Here is a 7,044-nt window from a genome sequence, read left to right as displayed (position 1 = left end):
AAGTAGAATCTGGAAGCAGCATTTTTATCTGACAACTTGATCTATATTTAAAGTTTTCTATGGCGCAATTCTTATCTGATAACTTGATCTATATTTAATATTTTTCATGGCATAATTCTTATCTTGATGGATTTACATGCTTATTATATGTATCTTGATATTGTGTGAAGCCTAAATAACATACGTAAGATATCGTTTTCCCTGTTATTATTTAATTACGTAACTCTGTCTCATTTGTCATTAATATTTTCGCGATTGTTATAGTCTTACTTTTACATTATATATATTATCCAAAATAAAGTGCTTTGTACTCTTAAAACTAAAATGCACAAAGAAGACATTCGTGTTATTTTTTTTTTGTATGTCAGGCTAATTGCTAACATAATGTTTTACGTAAACTTGCGCGTTTGGTCAAGGTTTCAATTTGCCCTCTTTCGACACAAAATTTTTTTTAGTATATATTTTATCAAATAAAAGTTGGATTTTTTTTTTTACGAAGGTTTTAGATAGAAGAAATCAATAACTGTCACAATGTCAATAAATGTGTCTGAAAACGGTTGTCTGAATATCAGAAAGGACCTTCATTTTGTCGGCCTTGTCAACGTATAGAATGTAAATTAGTGTTAACTGGGCTGATCCACTTAGTATCGCTCGAGATTCATGTAGCGTCTTCTTCAAACGTAGACAAATAATTTATATATGTGTATATGCCATATATTTATGTAATTGCAATCTTCGTATATCAGTGTTGTTGCTTTCAAAACGTTGGCGTCGTGAGACCTGCAAACGAGGTTAAACGACTGGGGATTGGACTACTGGTTTTACATTTCCAGAGAACTAAACACGAGGGGTGGGTCCGATCATGACTGGACACAGACGGGAGAAGTTGGCCGTTGTAATTTGTATCTCTGGCACATGGCAGCAGCTCAATAAAGCTTAATTAGATAGAGGCGGGCTGTATTAAAGAGCACGGTGTACGTCGACTCCTCCGTCAAATACCACTGTTAACCTCACATTTTGATTTACTAAGGGTATAGACCTTTTTATCAGAACACATGCTGTACTAGTTTAAACATATACTTTAGTCAAGTAGCTTGTCATGAATTGTTGAAGAACAGATAAACAGATGAAAAAATAAAAAAAAAAGTAAACGTGGTGTCACTAGGCATTCATTCTCTCCAAGGCATCCAGTTACTCAGAAATGAGCGCTGGTTTGATTTTCGGTTTTGTTTTGTTTTTTTCAATTGCTCAGGCTATATATCCATGTGTCGAACACGAAGATATAAATCAAATTTTCTAGCATGTTAATTGAGATATTGGGGTAGATTGAAATGTTTACGGAGTTGCTATTACCTTTAAAGTTTCTAACTGTTAATATGGGTCGACTCCAAGTATGAAGGCGAGGTTTACCCTAAAATATGTATGATTGATCTGGTACTAAAGTTATGTAACAGGATAGGAGTAGCAACTAAGTACAACATAGTTTTCTAAAAAATATATAATTAACTGAAATAAACGAGAGCTCTCTTATTGTTTTTTAGGGTTCGTTTCTTCTTTTTCGCATAATAGATAAATCGTGAATAACTGAAGGGTGTTGAACTATACTTATCAAAATACACACACCCTTCAATTACATACACACATATACTAAATAAGTATGTATGAGCTATAATTTACACACGTAAATATAAGTTTTCTATAAATGTTCACAATGCGTATACTCTTTCTTTCATTTGTACTCGGCCATCAAACAGTTCTGTTACTACTTTACCAACAATTAATTTTCAGACTCGGTTATATATGTTTGCTAATTAATTTTAACACTCCTACGAAAAGTGGGGCCTAATAGGCCCCAGAGCAACTTAAAAGGTTATTAATATTAGGCTAATAATTTTGTATTTAAATGAAATTGCCATTTAAATCCATTAATGAATGGATTAACGGGATTCCCACTGTCCCTATCTACTATCTAGCGAAACCACAGCCAGGGAAACGGGCTTGGAGAAATCAGGACTAGAAACGTCTTTTCGTAGGAGTGTTAAAATAATAATTAAATGTTAATATAAAATACAAGTTTACGTTATTTCAGCCGGCATTTCAGTATGAGCATGTGGTGGATTTGTCCTTGTGTATTGAAACCATTTCAATCGTAAATTTACGTATCTTAGGATAGAAATATTGGTGAAATTTTCAGCTTTATATAATAACACATGAAGAATAAAACAGCTCATTGACATTTGCTCCAATGTTTGTTTTGTTTTTGAATTTCGCGCAAAACTACACCAGGGCTATCTACGTTAGCCGTCCCTAATTTTGCGGTTAGTAAGACGAGGAGAAGGCAGCTAGTCATCACCACTTACCACCACCTCTTGAGCTACTCTTTTACCAATGAATAGTGGGATTAACCGTCACATTATAACGCTCCCTCGGCTGAAAGAGCGAACATGTTTGGAGTGACAGGGATTTGAACCCTCGACCTTCGGATTACCAGTTGAGTGTCTTAATCGGCTGGCCATGCTAGGCCTGCTCTAATGGTTCTAGTAATAACACGCGACATAAGCTATATCAACAGTTTACAAAACTTACCACAACGAATTTCCAGAAACAAATTGTAAGACCTGTTACAATTTTGGTAATTAGTTTGTTTATTTGTATATAACAATAATTTCATATTAAATCTTACGGAAGTAATATTAAAGTTGAACCTGAATTTGAGTGATCAGCAAAAATACCTTAATAAATTATTACAAAAAAATGTAGTAAACAGTTTTATTTCCCTAAGCAAAGAATTGTGGGATTAAGGTTGGTAAAAAACAACACATTAATCAGAGATATTACTTTTTTATTTTGCCTTCTTTTGACACGATAAACCCAACTGTTTCACCTTAGATCACGCTATTTAATAATTATATACTTGGGCAATATAAATCCTTGTGCTTTATGTGATTCACTAGCCCATGTTTATCCCATTTCGCACATTGTACTTATTATTCTTTGTTATATTTTCCATGAAAGAGAAAACGTTATTGTTTTGATTGGTATCACCATTTACCCTTAAATACAAGGGGAACTAAATTAATTGTACCCCACTGGAAAAACAAAATTTTAGGAATTGTTATGTAAATATAACGTTTGTAGTTCGGTACTAATGCTGTACAATACGTCCTAGATAAAATTAAAATAAGTAATAAGTAAGAACAATAAGAAACACAAAAACATTGGGCATGAAGACCATTATGTTTCTATACGTTGTAAACATTGCTTGTGTTGTGCACGACAGTAACTTTCCAACAAGCTGAATTGTTTTCTAACAAAACTCAGTTAATGGGGAGAGAAAAAATTAGGAAACGTGCTCGAAAGACAAACACAAAACTGGTACCGTTATGTTTCGATGTTCAATGACACGCAATTCAATTTTTTGCATACCTTAAAACGAAATGTTCTCTGAATCCCCGAGCTATTATTACAGCATCTAACGCTTTTGTCTTATGAAAAACTTCTTCATGCTTATATAGATCCACTTAAGGCAAATAGTTTATGTGTTAAAAGGAAGCAAACATTTCGTGTACAAATAAAATTTTAAAAACAAATGTAATCAAACCTGAGCCTAATTTATCATTATTAACACGGATAAAATATTTTTTCATTTCACAATGTTTTGATACTTCTGAATATATCTGTTACGATTTATCTCTGGGACGTAATATAAGACATCTTAATGTTTTGAAACGTCTGCAAATACAAATATTATTTGAAAAACTCTGAACAAAAGATGTCGGGCCTGGTATGGCCAGGTAGGCTAAGGCGTTCGACTCGTAATCTGAGAGTCGCTGGGTTCCAATTCCCGTTGCACCAAACATGCTCGCTCTTTCAACCGTGGGGCGTTATAAATTTGAGGGTCAGTCACACTATTCGTTGGTAAAGAGTAGCCCGAGAGTTGGCGGTGGGTGGTGATGGCTAGCTGCCTTCCTCTAGTCCTACACTACTAAATTAGGGACAGAAAGCGTAGATAGCACTCGTGTAGTTTTACACGAAATTCAAAACAAACAGATATTTTAAACGCACTCAGATTTACTGTCTGCACAACATCCCAGAACAACGCATTTCATAGACCAACCTACTTGAAAAATAACATTGATATAGTTGAAAATGCTTCTACATTTCCTGATTCTATGTTTGTATATCCTAGCTTATGTTGATGCATTAATACTATCAATTGCTTTTACAATCTTAAACACTTCTATCAGATACCCTCTGACTCTTCTTTTTTCAATATAAAACAGTGCTAAAGATCTTATCTTCCATCCTAGACACCATTTTTTGTTGCCCTTCTCTTAAACGTTTCCAACAATTCAATGTCTTACTTAAAGTAAGGAGTACCAATATTCCAAATGTGGACTCAATACTCCAAATGTGGTATAACCAGCGACCTCTACATTGAAATTATAACATATTCAATATTTCTGTAGATACAACCTAAAATCCTGTATGCTCTACCATTAGCAAAAGTAAACTACTTGGATGGTTTAAGAGACTGATCATCCATTACACCAAGATTCTTTTGTTTCATGACACTCTTAAGGCTATTCCGTTCAAATTATACTTAAAATTCAAATTATATCCACTTTCAATATCTTGCATTTGTCTTAATTAAAACATATCTTACATTTATTCACCCAACTCAATAAATGATCTGAATTCTTTTGTAAAGCAGCAACATCCTCTTCACAGCCAGAAACATCCAATACCTTGATGTCATCGTCAAATTTAGGTAAGTTATTGTCCATTAATTCACCTCTGTTATTAATGTAAATAAAAAAAGAACAATGGTCCTAAGATTGAGCCTGAGGTAAACTAGTTGCAACATTTATCCAGTTTGACTGAACTCCATTTAAAACAATCCAAACAGACCAAATCTACACTCTTTCCCTCATCTACATATGCAGTAACATTTTCTAAGCATGCCAATAGATTTGTTCGGTAAATTTCCCTTTAGTGAAACCGTGTTTACCATATGATTAGCCCCCTAATGGTATGTCTGCGGTTTACACAATAAAATCCGGATTCGATATTTGTGGTGGGCAGAGCACAGATAGCTCATTGTGTAGCTTTGTGCTTAATTCAAAACAAATCATATGATGTGTGTGTGTTTTTTCGTATAGCAAAGCCACAAGGGCTATCTGCTCAGCCCACCGAGGGAAATCGAACCCTGATTTTAGCGTTGTCAATCGGAGACATACCGCTGTACTAGCGGGGCGTGAAATGGTAAATACGTTTGGTATGACAGGGATTCGAACCAGCGATCCTCAGATTAGGAGCCGAGGATCTTAACCACCTAGCCATACCGGGCCTAAATCATATTATAAAATTCTAAACTTTACTAAATGACTTTCCAAAGTATCCTTTATCAGACTTCATAAAGATTTTCCCACAACTAATGTAAGACTAATATGCCTCTAATTAGTAGAACAGCTTATATTACTATTTGAAACTAGCTAATGTAATTCCTATCTTTTGGTACTTGTTAGTTGTTCAAAGACAAGTGGTTCACATACCCAATCCTTGACCTCCTTTAAAATCCTTGGTGAAATATTATTTTTACCATTATTTAAACTACCCTATTTTATTTTATCAAGATCAGAAATTATGAAACTGTCTTTGTTAACTGTGTTTTTTATCTACTAATTACTCAAGAGGAATACTGATTAAGTCTTCATTGATAAAACTGAAAAAAGCAGAATATAATAGCCCAGCCATTACATAACCACAAAATACAATACTTTCTTTATCAAGGGTTCTATCACCATACTAGCATTCTTTTTACCTTTAATGTACTTTAGAAAATCCTTACTGATAATTTTCATGTTTTAAGCCAAGTTATTTCAAGACATTCTATTGGATGCCCTAATTTTTTCTTTGACAAATTTCCCTGATTTTCTACAATACCTCTCAGTTTAAATTTATTAAATTTGTGATGGTTTTATTTAATTTCACCTTTTATACCCTTTGTGAGCCAACCTGATTTTTTTTACTTGCACCTACCATTTTCTTTCTTGTAAATTTTTCTTGTTTGTTTTTTGAACAAATGAGGAAATGTTTTAAAAATTCAGCATTGAAAACAAATAACACGTCGCACCAAACATGCTCGCCCTTTCAGCCGTGGATGCTTATAATGTGACGGTCAATCCCACTATTCGTTGGTAAAAGAGTAGCCCAAGAGTTAGCGGTGGGTGGTGATGACTATTTGCCTTCTCTCTAGCCTTACACTGCTAAATTAGGGACGACTAGCGCAGATAGCCCTCGTGTAGCTATGCGCGAACTTTAAAACAAACCAAAATCTTCTATTTGTTCCAATGCTCTAAAATTATTGTGGTTGACGCTAAATGTCTCTCTCCAGTTCTTTCAGAAGTTAAAAGTAACCGCCATAAACCAACACTAAATCATTAAATGTTAGAAACACTGACACTGTTTCAATTGTAAGACTGCTAAAATTTTGTATTAATCATAATAGAATTGTACGACCTCGTGAAGTCAGGGTTTCACCCATTCGAAATAATTAAGTTAAAGAAAGAACTGATAAAATATTCTAAGTGTTTATTTTTTTAAAACAAAATGATCTATTTTATACAGATTAAGTAACACTGTCAACATGCTATGTGAAAGTTTTAAATTTTTAACATCTACAGGCCGTTAACTTTAGGTCTGCACATCTGAGATTTATTGTCTCTTCTACTGTTCCTACTGCACTTGTTTAAAACATTTCATGTTATTTTCTATTTATAACGAAGCACGCTCGGAAAATGAATCACCAGTTGCTAATATGTTCAACCTTCTTCAGGCATTTACACTTTGTAAGTTACAGAAAGATGACCAAAGATTGCATGCCCAGCGTTATTATTCATCGTTTCATCTAAATTGGTTACTATTAACCATTATAACATTAACGTCGTGATGAAAGTCATGCAAAGTTTATTTTCTGTGAAGAAACCAGTTGTCTGCTAAGAAAGTGTAGAAACTGTTCACAAGTTACGTTAACTTCCAAGT

This window comes from Tachypleus tridentatus, chromosome 1 (assembly GCF_004210375.1).
Source record: "Tachypleus tridentatus isolate NWPU-2018 chromosome 1, ASM421037v1, whole genome shotgun sequence".
NCBI lineage: Eukaryota > Metazoa > Arthropoda > Merostomata > Xiphosura > Limulidae > Tachypleus > Tachypleus tridentatus.
Note: the sequence above shows the minus strand (reverse complement) of the source record.